Source organism: Rissa tridactyla, chromosome Z (genome assembly GCF_028500815.1).
Source record: "Rissa tridactyla isolate bRisTri1 chromosome Z, bRisTri1.patW.cur.20221130, whole genome shotgun sequence".
NCBI lineage: Eukaryota > Metazoa > Chordata > Aves > Charadriiformes > Laridae > Rissa > Rissa tridactyla.
The window spans coordinates 62,464,917-62,483,042 of NC_071497.1; positions in this window are offsets into that span (position 1 = coordinate 62,464,917).

The window sequence follows — 18,126 nt, forward strand, 5'->3', positions numbered from 1 at the left end:
GCTTAGCTGTTCCTTTGCCTTTACAGTTTGTACCCGTGCCCCTCATGCTATGTCACAGCCACAATTTAAACAGAGTAATAGAAGACTAAATTACCTAATGCTAATAAAGTTCTTTTGGTCCCCTGGGAAGGATCACAAAAATATGAGCTGACAGTGCAAGACTGTCTATAAGCATCAATGAGAACTGGCTCTCAAGGAGAAAAGAAGAGTTCTTACTTGATCAAATATTGGCCAAATGGCAGGTGAGATTTTTTTGGTCTTTGGTTGCTTCACTTTCTGCAGCCCTGTCTGTGAGGAAACCTGGGTCCTCTCTGAGATGCTGTAGTGATACAGCACTTGGATCTCCTGGTTTTAACCAGCGAAGTCCAAGGAAAGGCTTGCAGCTTGCTTCCTCTTCCGTGCATAAACACATTCCTCCAGTGGTTTGGTAGCCAGGAATGCTGTCCCTTGGCTTCATTCCTATTCTTAGGGGATCAGAGCCCGGGTATCAGGGCATGCCTCCTTGTCAAGACTGAGCTGTATGTCAGTAAAAGAGAATGAAGACCCTCTTTCTTGCTGTTTATTTTGCCCATGGCAAGGGCATGAGCTGTTGAGGAGCTGTTGCTGTTTTCTGGTTTCTACGAATAATTGCCCCTGCCTTCCTTAAAAGCCAGGGTGGGGTCAGCCTCTTCCAAAGGGATTGCCATACCCACTTTTGTTTCCTCTTGGTGAAAGAGGCAATGCTAATCTAACTGATCTAACTTAAATGCCTGAACAATATGTGGGCACTAGTCTCTGGTCCTCACAGACCATGTCTGATTCAGTGCATGGCCAGGGTCTCAGGCAGTCCACTACTGTGCTGAGCAGGAGAGAGCATTTTACTCTCTAACGGATCAGTAACATGCTGAAGATTTCGTCAAGCGCTAGGGCAGGTGCTAATAGGTACCACTGGGACAAGCAATGAGTACGCCCAGTCTGCCAAGAAGATGGTAGCATTTCTGGAGAAGCAAGAGAGGTCGCTCACGGGGGGAGAGGGCTGAAAGGAGCCAAGGAGCAGTGGTGCCTGGGCGGGCAGAGGCGCTGGAGCCACCGTCCTAGAGATGAGTCTCCGTGCCCCACAGTCACCAAGGTCCTGTGGCTTCATGGCAAGGGCAGGATGCCCTTGTGATTTCACCCTGCGCAGGAAGCGATAAAGCGTGGGTTTTTTCCACTTCTATCAGCCTCTGTCTGTATTAAGCTTTGCAGCCGTGCCACCTGTTGGGATTTACCTTACTCACGCTTGCTTGCATGATGACTTGGCTCAAATTAAGGGCGAGTTGAGCCTAGGATCCAGGCACCTCTGGGCTGGAAACCCTTAAAATAGAACACTCTCCCTGAAGCCGGTGCCCAGTGCACAGCTTGAGGTCACCCTCACCTGCACCAACACCTGCGCTGAGCACGGGTGGCTGTCACCATCACTGCCACCGCCGTCTGCCCGGACAAAGGGCTGCCAGTGACCGGCGTGGCCACACCAGCCTGCGGGCACAGGGACAGTAACTAACCAGCTTCTGGCCATTGCTCAGCAATCAAAGCTTTGAATAATCTTAATGACTTAATTCACCATCTAGCAGATGTTTCCCTGATGGCGTAACAGATGAAGGAGCAGTAATGGTTACAGGGAAAGAATTTTTTACGGGGATGCGTAACAGTGTCATTTCAGATTTGTTTCTTTTTACTTCTTGACAGATGTTTAACATTACACAGATGTACGTATCGATAATTTTTCCCATCATTTCTACAGCATGAAGCTGCACTTATTTCCCAGATCTTCTATTTAATTCAGTCAAGCAATATTCAATTACCGATTTAAGCAGGAGGCTGGGGACAAACAAAGCTGGACTAGAGCAAGAATCGATGAATAAAACCACAGCTGTCTGTGGAAAGGTGCCTCCAGCAGGCTCTGCTCCCTGCCTCTCTTCCTCCTGGTTTTGGGGAGCTATAGGGATGGGAAAGCAGAAAGGAAGCAAATCCTTCATCTCCTACCCTGGCCTCTGCCCAGGCTCCCTGTTTCCACTAGGCTGGTATTGTTTGACAGGACTCTTCTGGCAGGAGAAACATTAAAGTGCATAGCTATCGTTTTCAGTTGGTAGGCTGAACATTGCCACCAGCACACCATGTCAGGTCTGTGCAAAATATTAAAAAAATTTCTGCTGCCTAAGGTTGTTCCTGCCTTGTTTCTTCCCTGTGCTGGTTATTCACAGAGACCTCTAGTAAAGCTGTTGGCCTGTTCCTGATTGCTCTTCCATTCTGCTTTGTTTGCTTTGAGCTGGTGTTGTTTGGCTGACACATGCCAGCTCAATTTATTGCAGATGAGGTCAGAAGCAGAACCATTTTTGAAAAGAATAAGTTTGGGATATATAGTTTGGGTATTTTTTCCCTTTGTTCTCTGCTGTTTGATGGTTTGCTTCCAACGTTCCTTCCCGCTGACTTCCAATAGAGGTTTCTTGCTTTATAAACAACTGGATTGATTTCCAATATGGACTTTTACTTCCTTGAAAAAAGATCTCCCCAGGGGAAATTGGCAGTTCTCTCTGTATATATTTTCTTATTTGCATTTACTTGGAGGGGTTTGGAACCCAGAGACAAGATTTACGTCAACAAATCCCTCTTCCTCTTATCCAATTTAGTTGTTTTAACATAATACAATCATTTTCTAAATCAAACTGATGGAGCAGTTCCTAAAGGCATTACACCAACTGTATATCTGGAATCATATTCGCCTTCTTTTATTGCATTAGCACGAGGCTTGAACTTTTCAAATTTGCATTGTGCTTCGCAGAAGTTCTCAGGATACTTGAAGCAGCTTATAGCTGGAATCTGGTGTGTTTTAAACAGAGACTGGAGAGTGAATTATAGAGCAAAGCTTGTGCAGAGACGATAGTTTCATGGAACAAGTAGAAACCGGAATGAGAAAGCAAGAGGAATATTGCATTTGCTGGGTGGTGTCGGAGGCACTGCAAAGTGGGTGCTCTGTTACGACACTGATTCTGGGTGTCTCAACAGACTCTCTAGAAGTTTTTATTTCTTCTCTTTAAAGAAGGTGCTGAGTAAGGGTCTGACATACAGCAAAGGTGTATGAGCAGAGAGTGCCCGGGGGAATGCACATAATACCTGGGATGTAATCTGATGATGCCTCTGTGCTGGATTTTGGCAAATATGTCTCTTGTTATGTGAACATTGGCTTTTTTTTCGCCATATGGGCTGCCACTGTCAGGCATCCTTCTCAGGATATGCTTATAATACTGATGAGGGGAATTTTCAAAGACACAAATGAGATCTCATACTCATCTGTGCTCTTGAATATCTCCTCCTTTGTTCTTGCATGGTTATTTCAGTAGTAATTCTTCGTCACCCATAGCAGTGGGTAGTTTGGAATAAGTTGGCCAAAGCAAGTTATACAGAAAATAAGCCCAAGAACATACGGTGAAGGTGTGAGGGGAAAAAGAAAGCTCAGGTGACATCGATTCAGGCAAAGAACTGAGTTCCCCAAGCTTTGGGACAGAGTGGTACATCGGTGCAGTGACCCTCCCTGTGAACAGGACCGTGGTGCCTCTGGTCCCAGGGGAGTTTGTGTGAAACCCTCACAGTTTCTCAGCGCTTGGGATAGAGTTAAACCACAGCCCAGCAGCTGATTCCTTGCATGTTACTGAGATCTGACAGTCCCTTAGGTGATGAAAATCCCAACTTGCTCATAACTCGATGCCTTAGGGCACTGTTAAAAGGTTGTGGAAGTACCTGATTCCAGCCTGGTGTCATTTGATACCTCTTCCCACCTTCCACAGCAGAGACTAACTAATCTTTTCATAAGCCACGTCCCTGTCACACATGCTGGCAGACAAATGGGAGCAAAGGAGCTTGTTGGGGCTCATTACTGGGTCCAAGAAATCACCTTGCAGAAGAGGAGTAAGTCAGCAACGGAGCAGTGAGGGGTACTTGCAATTGCAATTCCTGTACAATGAGTCTGGCCCACTTCAAAGCATTCATTTCCACTCCCCTCCCTCCTCCAAAATGTCACAACCAGCTACTGGACAATAGCTTAGCACCTGAAAAATTAATATCAGGATTATGAATAATGAATTGGCATAAGACAGCTGACAGCTGGAGAGCGTTCTCTGTTTTAAGCGCAAACCTTACATTTTAATAAATAAATAAATATAGTAGTACTAATAAAATCCATTTTGAGGTCTGTACTGCAATTCTTGGAACAAGGTTACTCAAGGAAAAAGGAAGTCCACTACCTGCAAGTGATGCTTAGATGAACTTCTGGGCTCACAGCATAGACATGTAATGAGAGGCTCTTGGTATTTTTCCTGCAGGGCTACTCCTGCCAGATGTGGCCGGTGTTCCTGGGAGATATGAAATAGCCTCATGTCCACTTGAAGGATCAAAGAAACCTGTGTACTGGCCCATGGCCAGGATTTTTGGCTGTCAGTGGATAATTTCTAATGGTTTGATGACTGGAGGGGAAGGTGTGCTCAGTGGAGGACGATCAGGAAAGGTACCCATCCTGGGTCCTGTTGGCAATAGATGATCATGACATGGGTGGTCTTCGGTCCAATGATATTTTTGCCCCTTTTGCCCTGCTATCTCTACAGTGAGGTTTAGCTCCTCTCTCTGGAGTAAAGGCCGGGCATCCTGCACTCTCCCTGCAAAAAGAAGTTAACCACCATTAAATTCGTACCCAGTGCACTACATTTTTCCAAAAAAAGAGAAGCTTGTGGCGTGGCAGACATGTGTGGTCTGATGGAAGCAGTTCCCGCTGACCGTGCACTAACACCGGCCCCACAGTCAGCTGCAACAGCCTCTCTGAGATGTTAATTGTCATTAAGAGTGTTTAAAACAACCTCTTGGTGCTTTCCATTGACTGCCCACATGAGCAATTTTACTTACACACCAATCTTTCCTTCAGTATTGATTATATTAGGAAAGAGATTAAAAATATGAAACCAGCGTTGCAGCGAATAGGGCAGTTTATTAAGGCTTCCTCTCCAAATTGGCTGTTTTAAAATTCAATAGATGAACATAAAAAGCTGATCTTAGTGAGAAAAAATTCTTCATGCAGTTCGTTCCCTTTGCTTTTTATTGTCAGGCTTTGCAGGGGAACCATGAAGCTGAAGTATGCTTGACCTCTTGCCAAATGAATAGTAGCATATTTTTACCTCAGATAATCACATTTTGTCACCATTTCAAACTGCAACAAGTTGTCATTATCTCCCAGATGTATTTCCCCTTGCCGTAGATCATCAATGTAGTATTTCTCTGTGTGTTACCAAGCAGCTTTTAGATCACTACCCTAACACGTGGTGCTTAGAGTTAATGCAATTTATAAATATTGAAGGGGCTCACGGAGTTGTGGTGTTGAGGAATCCCTCCCTCCTCAGGAGCAGTCCCATGCAGAAGTGCTGCACTCTCCGGCGTGTGGCCAGTGACCGAAAACAAGGGGACACCCACCATGGCATGGCGCTCACGGCCATTGGCAGTGGGAGGGGAAAGACTGCTGGGGGCATTTTTTAATTTGAATGGTCTTGATGGCGAAAGATAATAGAAATACTTGAAGCATACTATCCCTCATCTGTGCTTTTTCCTGCGTTTCTCTTCCTGTGTTGTATGTCACAGATAATCGAGTGATCAGAACTGATGGCAAAATCCCATGGAGGGTTATGATAAAGCTGCATAGGGAAGGAAGGGTTGTCTTCCTGCCCTGGGGTATGATCCTCCTTGCTTGCAGAGGGACACCACACTGATTGTTTTCCAGCCACACACCAGTGCCAACCTATACCTAATTGGCTGTCTGATCTCCTCTGGGTTTATTTCAACCCTAAATGAATTTTAAAAGGTGATAGTACTGTCCTAACAGAATTGGTACGTCAGTACGCCTGCTGTAGTAGGACTGAAATGCAGAGAATGGGGAGAGCAGCGTTCATACCCAACACTTGGATGACTGCCTGTGTGGCACAAATGGCAGGCCAGATTTGTGCCTTGTATGAAAAAACATGATATTCAGCACAAGCGTGATGCACCCAGATAATCAGTGTGTGGACATGGCATGGGGACTGTGTCCTCGCCTTCGCTGCTCTCCAGCCCGAACTTCTGCAGCATCTTCCTTTGACTTACATTGTAATATCACCTCTAATGTCAGTGGGTTTTAACTCAATAGTTAAATCTGCTCCAGGAAATCAGCAGCAAACTGTCCTAACTTGATTTCCCTAACCTGGGGACCTCATTCACCAACATCTTCCCAGCACATAGAATTTTCACATGTCCTTGTTCCTTTAATGCAGTTATGAAAGGACGCAGTTTTGTATAACCTTACAGATCTGCTGACAGGATAGAGAAGAAACCCAACACAAGCCAAATTTTGTCATTTCTTCTCCAGCCAGAAATTAATTTGCCAGCAGAGGGGTCTCTCATGACTATAGGCTTTTTTTTCAACTTTGCCAAGGTTATCACGAGGTTTAGAAAAAGGACAGAGAAGGTATGAAGCTGTCCATGTCCCTAGAGTTGTGGGCAGAGGTAGGCTTGAGGTGGGCTCTGGCTCTCTGAATGTGCCGTGGGTCTCGTTTCTCCGTCTGGGGCAGCTCGGGGAGGCGTGGGGCAGTGCTTGGACGTGGGACCTCTGCTCTCCTGGAGCCAGGGTGCGGCAGCTCGTGAGATTTGCATAGAGCGCAGGATTTGGGGGGGGAATCTTTCCAAACCTGACCTGGGCTCCAGCCAGCACCCTGGGGAGGGGACTGCAAAGCACCGATCTCATGGAGGGTCAAGGGAGCAGGACAGAGAGTGGTGGCTGCTGCCGGCGGCTCATCCACCAGAGCCAAATGACCCAGCGAGCAGCAAGGGGTGACTTGGGGGGTGGCAGGAGTAGGAATGTCCCCTGTGGTCCCCTGGGAAGATGCCCTGGCCCCAGCACTCCTGGGGCTGCCACCTTCCACAGCAGGCAGGGCACCGAGGCTGGCATGGGGTCTCCTCTTTCTTCCCCACCCTGAGCCCTTTCATGGAAAACCAACACCCTGCGCTTCAGTCCCTTTGCTAAATACTTGGATGCAACACCCTCACTGTCACAGTAAACACTAATGCTAATGCACAGCAAATGCTACATACCGTCCCAGAGGAAGGTTTTGTTGTGACAAACTTTTATTACTGGAGTAGTTATATTTTTGCCCCTTGCTGTTGTGGTGGGAAGGCTGTTTCCCTTGCCTTCCCTGCTTCTGACGGCTCTTCATGCTCTTGGTTGTGCTGTTGAGATGCGCTGTTTGTGGTGTATAAAGCACTGCAAAGTGATTTTGCTGTAAAAATAACTCAATAAAGATCCCATGAGGCAGTGACCACTGGGATTCTGTTGTGATCCAGCTGTTGTCCTTTTGTAATGTAAACATTTCTATTTGCTAATAATGTGCATAATGAAAGAAATGTGTATGTACAGGGACATGTACGTGAATGTGTCTCCAAACACATAGCAGGGTTAATAATCTGAGTGAATATAGATGAATCTGTTTGAAAATAAGCTGTATGAACTCTCTATATGAACATCTGTTTTATGTCTTACGAAATGCACTGATTCTTACGGTGGTAGAAGGTGGGATATTTATTATTTCAACAGAGTTCTTAAAAATACAGGGGCAGAAATAAAATGAAGAGCCAAAACAGGGTTTCCAGAGGGTTTTCACAGGTTACAATGTTTATTCTTTTAATCTTCATAGTGTAGACAGTCTTCCACTTCCCTCCTCTTTCTTTATCCTTTTGGTACATTTAGAACTATATCCTGAGTGGAGCCAAACGACAGGAATTTAATTCATCAATTAAATTGATATTTGAGGAAAAAAAATCTTGTTCTATTATTTTTGTTTATGAAATGTGAAAAGCAATGAGATTCACTGGATTTTTTATGACATTATAACTCACCCTAGTGATCTCAGGGCCAGTCTCAGCTGTAGAAGCACATGTGAAATCTCCGTGTCCTGTTTTGAGGTAAAACAGAACCAACTTGCTGTTCAGTAATTTTACTTCTTAGCTAGGCCTCTTCTAACTCTCCGAAACTAACAGCGTGTTGTGTCTAAAGCGGTTTGTTCAGAGTGATAAGACAGTCTGTGCCAAGGAACGGTACGCAGAGAGGCTCTTTGTTATACTTATTGCTATAACGACCAAGGTCAGCTAATTTTGTTATTTGCCCCGTTGGAGAGTTGGAAGCAGAGGGATGTAGAGGGGTCCCACCTGCAGGGAGGAGCGGACAGGGCAGGTAACCCAAAACTGACCAACAGGGGTATTCCATCCCATCTGCCTCATGCTCAGTATAAAAGCTGAGGGACCAGAGGGTCAGCTCTCTTCCTTCAATGGCCAACGTCCCAGGAGGGTCCTGTCTGTTCATCTGCCTTTGATCCCAATCCATGTGTTCCTGACTCCACCTCTGCAATCCGGTTCCCACATGTCACTGAATCCAGCCTGGGACTTCCCCAGTGCCTGCCGGTGATGTCATCCTGGGAGATTGATACAGTTTTGTATATACTGTATCTATTTAATAATTTTCCTTTTTATTTTATTATTAATATTTCATTGAAGTAGTTTAGTTTCTTCTAAACTCATAAATCTCTCTTTATCTCTCCTCCTCCTCTCTGTGTACGAGAGGCTGGGGGGTAGCATCTGTCGCCGGCCATTGACCGATTTGGTCAAAACCCCGACACTCTGTCAGGATATAACTAGGCCTAAATGCTTTGAACTTTTGGAGGTGGTGGTCAGTCCTTGACCAGTTGCTGGCTAAATAGTGAGAGTGGGAGCTTTGAGGTCTTTCCTGGCCTTCAGCGCTGGTGTAGGTCAGAGCACCGTAACCTGGGGGTTATTTTCTTCTCTGGACACCCCTGTGAGATAGCGTCTGTGTTTGCATAGGCAGAGGACGATTCACAGAACAGGCTGAGCAGTTTATCTCCAGGAAGTTTGTTGCTGAGCTGAACTCATGTCTATAATGTCCCGAAACAGTCTTCAAGCCACTTGGCTCTCCTGAACATCTATGTGGTGCCAAAACCATGATAACTAGAAGCCTACAGCCTGTCTAATCACCACTGGTGCTTGGAAGTACTGTGTTTCCATGGAAAAAATGATCAAAATAGAATCCCTTCATGGCTGCTTGGTGCATCCCAGTGTTTCGGGCACACATCGCACCAGAAGCAGCAAGTTTCTGCCATGGAAAGGGGCTTCCCTCCGCCAAGGGAAGGGGAGCCCCGAGGGCGACAGCTCTGGGCAAGCAAGCGCCCACCGCCTCTGCTACAATGCGGTGGTGGTGCCCGCTTCATCAGGAAGACCACATCTCATCTGGGGTGAAATTTGCTGCCTTTGATGGCTCGAAAAAATGCTGCACTGGAGTGTAAGTGTTGCCAGAGGGTAGTCACAGCTGAGCCGGCGGTGCTGGGGCTGAGCCCGCCCTCAGGGATGGACATCTGTGAGAGTGGGGAGCTCAGTCAGGGCTGGATGCGGCTCACAGTGGAGCCCAGCAAGAGAAGCTCCTCTTTCTAGTATCGCCGGACACCTGATACCAGTGGAACACATCAGCTTGTGTCCCGCATGGGTGTTCAATGAATGACAGACTCTGCTTCTTATCACAGCACCAGCTATCAGAAAGCATTTTGTGCAGTTTTGTTTGGGTGGCTGACACAGGTGTTACTGTACAGAGCCTTGGCCATGGCGATAAACCTGTCGCCTGTCTGCTCGGGATGTGTCATGCTCTTTGCTCTTGCTCCAAAAGGCCTGGGCCTGTCCCTCTTTCTCTTTCTCCTAGTCTAAACCAAGATTTTACATGAAAATATGGATCTGACTTTTTTCCCCTTAAACTGCCAATTGTAATTCAAGAGTAAAACAAATCTACCATGAGAAGAACAGGCTTTAAAATAGTAGTTTCCTTTAGCTCACTGATAGCAAACCCTGCATATACTACATATATATTTGGTACATTTATATAGTAGTATCAAGGTGGGGAGGGCATGTGCTGCTCAGACAACCCCCCCCCCATTTCCCCATGTCCCTTCCCCTTGGGGGCTGCATGGCAAGCTGCACCCCACCACCACAACTCTGTCAGCGTCAGCTGCACCGGCAGCTCCTCCTCCCAAACCTGCCCCACTGGCACGTACGTCCCCGTTGCATCTTGCACATCCATCCATCTTTACAAGCAGAAGCTCGGGGTGCAAACAACCAGGGGCTGAAATCATCTGGGCAGAGCCCTTATGTGGTCTGGTGCATCCCTCACCATCCGCTGTGGGAACACCGGGCGGGCAGCGGAGCAACCACCGCCGGGACTGAGAGAAATACAGGACATGGGAAGCTGAGAACGATGTGGTTAATTACTTTGGCTACTTAGCAGATAAATGCTATGATGATTATTAAGTAATGTTAGAAATTGGGCCCTGGTGATTTGGCTGCCGGATCCTCAGCTGGTGTAGCTGTACATATGCTGGGAGCACGCGATGATTTTATACTGGCCCCATATCATCTACAAACCTCGTACGGAAAAATACAGGGAAGAGATATCATGTTTATGTGTGGATATGTGGTTTTGAGAACAAATGACAGCTGTCAGGCCAGGAACCAGCCCAGATCTTGGAGATGGCAATGCCAACAACCAATCCCTTAGAACAAAATTTGGGATCAGTACATGTAAGCAGATAGAGTTGACATCTTTGAATGAATGGAGTGTAGACCTTAGCCAAATCTCTTTCAGTCACATCTACTCCATGTTTTGTAGCGGTTTTATAAGTAACTGACTGCTGTTGTGCGTACTGCTACCGCTGATGGAGAAAGATCAAGTCCATTCAAATGATACCCGCCTTAACCAAACAGTGACAAATGAAGACCAAGTCAAAGTACGCAGATCATTTTTAGAGAGGTCACTGGATGAAAGCTGATCCTGGTCAGAGTGGCTCCATAGATGTGCAGCTGCACTTTAACCGACCTGTTGGGGAACGGGATGGTGCTTTGGATGTTTCATCCAGCTAACATTGGTCTTTGTTGCAGCATTTACAGTGTCTTAAAGGAAAATCCCAGTGATTTTTCAAAACTCTAGCCAGTTATTGAAAGCAGCGGAATTGCCTTTAGAAAAAAATGAACGTTGTGTTTATGAGACTGATCATCAATCAGGCAAAAAAAGGAAGAAGAAAACCCAACAACCCAGGAAAGCAAATGGTGATAAAGATCCCAGATAAAGTCACTCTTCTCAGCGGGCAGCAAGCCTGATGAACTGAAATGGAAAGTCCTTCTCATTGATTTCACTGGAAAAAGTAATTGACTTTGAACTCTTTGAATAAGTTGCAATCTGTATTTAATTTCTTGTCCAAGGAAGAGAATGTCATTTTGTTTTTCTTGTGGCTCCTATTAGCTTTAATGTCAGTTGCACAGCTGAATCCCTTGCATCAAGCTCCAAATTTACCCCTGATGTCAGTGTGCTTAGGACTGAAACAAAAATCAGCCTTTCATCTCTCAGTTGCTTAAAGGATCATGCCCTAATACCACATTTATTAATTCAAAATCTCTCTTGTCTGTACATGCACAAATGGAGCTGAGTATTCAGAGGAAAGGCAGAGAAAGTGTAAAGACTGTAATTTAACTTTTAGACATTAATGCAGCCTATTAACTGGAAATATTCTTACAGTTCTGGCAAACGTACACACTTTTGCCCTTGTGCTGGCTGAGTGGAGAGATTCAGCACTTCGGGCTGTCAAGGTCACAGATCCAAACTGCTGACTTTCTTGCAGGGGCACATTACCTTTAAACAACATACATACAGTGTTAGATCTGTTGTCATCCGTTCCAACGTGAAGGGGGCGTCTGCACCCAGCTGACCCCTGAGGACGCGCAGAGAAGCCACAGTGGACTTTCCTCATGGGGATGAGTTTGGGTGAGATCCTGTCAGCCCGGCATGGGAACAACCATCTGAAGGGAAAGGAGTGGTGCTTGGGTTTGTGCACCATGTTTTGCCTGTTCCAGGGGGAAGGACGTGATCTGATCCTGCAGAGCTTCCTGAAATGAGAACCTTACCTGTGCACTTGCTGTCCACATTACGTGGGCGCACACAAGCTGTCTGTAAAAACTCCTGTGTTCTTTACTTGTCACATTGACTTGTTTAGCCAAAGATTACTTGGAGAAGAAAACAGTTTTCATAATTAAACTCTAATGATTTACACTGGCAGTTTGGGGACATTACACTTTCAATCACAAACACAAACAAGAAGATCAGAAAGCTCATCTAGAAAGACATCTTTATGGAGATATAATGAGACTTGTTAAGTCAAGGCTCCAGCTAGCAGCGTGTGCTGGAAAGGCAGCAAATGTTAAACACAAACCCCCTTGAAAGATCCTTTAAAATTCCAGAAAAGTGTAAACAGATCATTGTGTGAATGAGGATTGGGGGTCATTTTTTTTTATCAGCCTTTGTTCTGAAAATTAAGGGACAAAGGCAACCACGACTGTGTTTTTTTGAAGTGCTTGGTAGGGAGAAGCTTGAGTCATGGACAGGACTTGTGGCCGTGCCTGGGTCCCCAGCAAGGTGCCTTCTTTACGTAGGGCAGAGTGTCCCTCCCATGCTCATAGTTTCATAATTATAAAAGCCTAAGGGAAATTGGAAAACCAGATGATAAATCTATTTTAAAATGATGCTACACTATTTTTAAATGCCTCACCTTTTTAAGAGAAAGAAAAAGAAGAAATGTGATCCAAATACATCTGTTTCCCAAGAGAATATGACTCTTTTTGTGTACAGAGTACAAAATCAGAAGAAAAATGTTTTTTCCAGAAGTGTTGTTATTTTGATGATGCTTTCTTGTATATTTCTGATAAAAACGGAAGACAGGCAGAAGTATTGCTGTACACCAGTGTATAACATGGGGTTAGTGTATCCAGAGGAACCCAGTCCCTGCCCTCATCAAGCTGCAGGAACAGCCTGGATGTAGGTGTTTGTGTCTGACAAGGTGCAGCCCGATATTCTGTGCTGTTCTTCACTGTATTTATCTTCCTCTTGTTTTTCTTGACAACGAACATACACGGTTGCTCCCCTTGGATCAAATTCTGACAGCTTCATGTCGTTCCTAGAAGGACATTCTTGTACCAGTGGAGTACTAGTTCTGGTCTTGCTTTTTACCTTTTTCTTCCTGGTTCATACAGTCTTCTTTTATCACTGGTCGTATATTCAATCCATCCAATTCTGTCATCATGTTTACCCCAAAACTGTTTTTCTCTATTTTCCTGGGCTTATCCCAGAAACTTTAAAGAACTGCTTTTCTGTAGCCCCACTGAGGGTTTTACAAGCCACTTTTTGACCAAGTTCTGCTCCAGGTTCATGGAATTTTTATTTCCCCAAGTTACAGACTTTTTGTTTACCTTTTGGTACTGTAAGCTGTCACAGACTGTTTTATTTGAGAACACGACTCTTATCCCCAACCATGACAATGATTTTGCTATCAATATTTTTCCTGGTTTGAGGACCTGTGAAGGTCACAGCAGAAAGGGCAATCTGAGAAGTTGTGGAGATGCTCTACTGTAAAGGTCAGGTCTGTATGTGCTGCACTGGATGGGCTATGTACAGCACTGCAGGGGCTCAGAATAACCTGTCTGAGCAAATGAGTAATGAACTAAACCCAGAGGTAAATTTTGGACACAAAGGTCCAAGGTGGTGTACTTGAGGTTGCTTTTGACCAGCATTACCAACTTCACTTGAGGATGATTCAGGGTGCCTAGAACACCATGGCTTTGCAGCATCTCTTGTATTTCCAAACAAGCCCTAAACCTTTCCCCAGAGCTAAGGCAAATTTGGATCCAGCCAGAAAGACTTAACTTACCTTCATGGTAAGCCTGCTTAATCCTCTCTTCCACAGCAAAAGCACTTTCCTGACTTTGAGATTTCATCAGAGGTCATGGCACAAAGTTAGTTCTGTTGCAAATAGTTCCCCGTGCACCATCGCCTCTGTGTAGAATGCTACAGGCACAAGGCAGGTTCTACTATTAATTTTTAGTGCACAGTTAAGATCTTGTCTGAAGCTTTTGGTGCTGTTGACTGAGCACTGTTTCTTTGATGGCAAGCAGATGATGCTAGTGGGACATGGTTTTAGTCCTTCATGGCAGAAAAGGAGAAAGCTGTAGAAATGTCTGACTGTACATTACTAGAATGACATATGCTGTTCCTTGAAGTCTAACCCGTTTTCTGTCTTCTTCAATGTATTCGTGAGACGTTTCCTTTTTATGGCACATACATTATCACACTATCTCAGCACTTCAGCATCTGAGCTGTGTTTATCCTCACAACCTGCCGTGAATAGGGAAGCATTTTTATCCTTACATTTTTTAAAGAGTGAAGAGTTGCCAGGAAGGTATTAAGTGACTTGATGAAATCACAGAGCTATTGCAGGCCAGGAAATCCTAAATCTGAAACTCATATGATAACAATTATACCATCCTCCCTCCAAGAATGTGTAAAGAGACACTTTCTAGCAGTAAGCGACAGCCTTACCAACGGGCTGATAAAACATGAATGTGCTTACCTTGTGGGTCTGGTGTGACTTGGCAGAGCCCATGGTAAGTGCTTCCAGCTCCCAAACAAACAGAGCCGTTTGGTGGAAGTAAACCTATATTCTCTCCATGTTGCTACTCCTGAGGATATGTGGTTGGAAGCAATAAGCAGTAACAAGAGCTTTGGTGTGTTTTCACTAGACTATAGGCATTTTCTGTGCTTTGCCTCATATTTGCTGGCTGCACTTTTATTATCTCCTGATGACCCTGAAGCAGCAAAGGTGCACTTGTTCACCCCTCTCTCATTGGGAAGCAGAAGAAGTGGTCACTGATTTGAATGGCCACAACCATCTGATTTCCAGAGGTGGCTTCAGAAATCATAGCTCTAACCAAGATTTTCTGAGACATTCCTTGGATGAGAGGACGAATTTTCCTGCGAGGCTCGGTTGCAAAGATGTAGCACATGTAGGTGGTTGACTTCACATTTTATGAAAGTCTTCTAATCTGCTCGCCTCTTTTTTTCTTTTAATATTTGGAAAGACCATGGACTGGGAATGGACTGACCGGTCTGGAGGAGTGGTTGGCCGTGGGGAAGGCTTATGGAGTTGGGGTGACTGTAATTCCGAGATCTGTTCTAAACAAAATGTTACTCAACATTTTTACCAGTAACCTTTTTTCCAAAGGTAAAGGAGCCTTTGTTTAAAATTATATACTACTAGAAGGATTAGTGGAGGCTACCACAAGGATTAGTAACTACTGCTGAGAACAGCACACTCAGAAGAAGGGCACCCATTTAAGCAAAGTAAGTTTCAGTGTGTTAAAACAAAGTCATACACCAAAGACAGACGCCTGCTGTCCTCTCTTACCAAACGGGACAGCTCAGACACCAGCTTTGACGTGGGCAAAGTTAAGTCCCACCCCATGGACTTCGTCATCTCAAAAGAAGGTTATGGAGAAGCTGCTCCCACCAGCCTCCCCTGCTCACCCCAGGTGTGCAGAATCTGGGATCAAAGCATTTGCTGTCTTTGTTATCTGCCAGAGAAGTGATTTACTTGTGGTGAGTAACACTTCTGCGGGGATAAAATGGTAGCTATTAAAAGAGTATTAATGTATCAGAGAAAGGCGTAACTGGCTGGAGACGTAGTGCAGGGCGGGTGGTATTTCTGAAGTAAACCATGGAGGCAGGAGATGGAGTTTCTATTCCCAATGTTTTCACAGCAAGACTGGATGCCCAAACAGACCAAAATGTTTCAGTCAGTCCAAAACCAGCTGTTCTTTGGTCAGATGCAGTTGTGGGGCTCTATGGGGCATCAAAGCAAAGTGTAGGATCTGCCTACCTTGAGGATCTCAGGGACTCATTGGGTAATGAAATGAATCCTGCCCGACATCCTCTGTAGAGCAAATGGTCCATGTTAAATTGGTGCAATGTTTTTTAAAAAATGAATTATCCCTAGCTCTACTCAGAGAAATCCTCTGAAGGACGATGACTCCATTTGGGCCCCAGCAGCTGCTCAGACTTCCCCTCTGCCAGATGTGTCAGCCAGAGGCAGCTGTGCTGTCACCCTGCTGGGTGCCCTGCAGGGACCTGCTACCCCCCCCCCTACAGGTGGCAGCTCCCCATGCCCCACTGCTGGGGCTGCTGCACTGCTTCCAACGCTGAAGGGAGCCTTCTCTAGAAATAATTTGGCATCTTTATCAATTAAGCTTGTTAAGTTTGTGATTTAATGAAGCCCATTTTGAGACTGGCATGTATACGAGGTCAGTTTCTTTAATCGCTTTTTATTTCTAAGAAAGACATACATAAGTAACATCAAATAAGAGATTTCTTTTACACCGGTCCTTACACCTGTCCTTATACAAAGATGGGTAGAAAACAATAAAGTTTAGAAATAAACACCCCCATATAGACAATGCAAACAAAATTTACACTGCAGGCAACAAACCAGTCACAAAAGATGTTTTAAGTATTCCACCACCTAGCAATTAGAGGAGATTCATAAGCATGCAGGAGGGGCCAGCCCATCAACTGATAATCAGTGAGACCCTCCAGAAACTTCTTCTCGAAGAGAAGAGATGGAAATGTGACCAGAGCCTCTGGTCGTGGGTGAGCACAGGCTGATGGCTGTGCCCGGTGTGTGCAGAGATGGCTCCGCGTGTTGGCCTGCCAGGAGGAGGGCAGCAGCTGGCACGTGGTGGCACTGGCTGCTGAGGCTAGCGCAAGGGACATGCCACTGCATTTGACAGGAGCTAGAGATAAGACAGACATGTAATTCAACAGAATTTCAGCTTGGTATTTACCTAAGTAATTTGCTTTTTGCAATTATGGCCAGCACTGTTGGTCAGCTGGGGCTGTCTCTGAGGCTGGTGATGCTCCAGGCACCCGTGTTTTGATGTTCTGACTGCAGACCGGTGTGCCAGCAGGTAAAAGCAGGGCTGTCTGGGAGAGCGGGCAACAGGTCCTCTCCTCTTCCACAGGTGCATTTGGCTTTGCTGGTGACTGATTGCTGTCTGCTGAATACTTCCCTCACTTCTCCCAGCAGGTATTGCAAATGGGCACTGAAGAGGTCTCCAGGCACCTGGAATTGGTGTAGGCAATTTATTTGTTCCTGCACACCCTCTGGGTTTGTAAAGATCACAGGCAAGAGTTTTTTCTCTCCAGAAGAAGGTGCTCAAGGAGCAAGATGCTCAGAGCCAGGGCAGCTATTGGCACACAGTTTATGATGCCATGGATAGCCTGGAGCATCCTTGTTTCCTTTGAAATGCAATGTTCTAGGTGTGGCAACTGGTACGGTGCGGCACAGGGCCACCCATGGGGCACAGGGGAGGGCTCGTGCCCAGGCCCCCAGCCAAAGCACCGCAGCTGGCTTGCCACCTCCGCAGGCTGCCCCAGAGGTGCCTATCCCTGCCTGGAGCTTCCCACCACCTTCGCAGCCGTGGATATGGCACTGCGTCTCTCAGGGAGGCAGCACCCTGAAGGCTGCCTTTGGAATAAGGCTTATCAGTCATTTCATGGTGGATATTCCCCTCTGCGTAAAGCGAGGAGTGATATTTATTCTCTTTTTAGTGGTGCCTTTAACTTTTAAATAGAACGGAAGAGAATTTGGTTTTATATGTTTCCCCTTGCAGTTCCCTATTCCGAAGCACTTTTACGAAGCAGTTAAGTCAGAATATAGTGCTGGTAATACAGTGACTATGGGCAAATGGGGCAGTCTGAACTGCGGCATATATCACTGCACCCACCTCTGCTGGATGTGATACGCACGACGTTTGATCTTTTTTAATAGCTATTTCGTACCTGCCCTTGATTTTGACCGACCAAATCCAAGCTATTAAATCTGTGCCTTGGTACTTCTTTTTTTTTTAAACACCTTTTTAAAAGGGAATTTAGCGCTTGTAAAAGTTTCCAGATTAAGGCAGGTTTATGGAATATGCCGTTTTATCCCCTAATAATGACGCCAAGACATTCAGAGCTTCAGGGGGCTTGTAAGCAGCATCAAATCAGCAGCCAAACTCTCCTGAGCTTTGTCTCTTTGTAGGCTTTCTCTGGGAAGACTGGCCTGATTTGGTGTCCTTTTGTTGTAAATAGTGCTATTCCCAGTGATAGAGAAACAGGCTTTTTCCTTGCAGGAGATG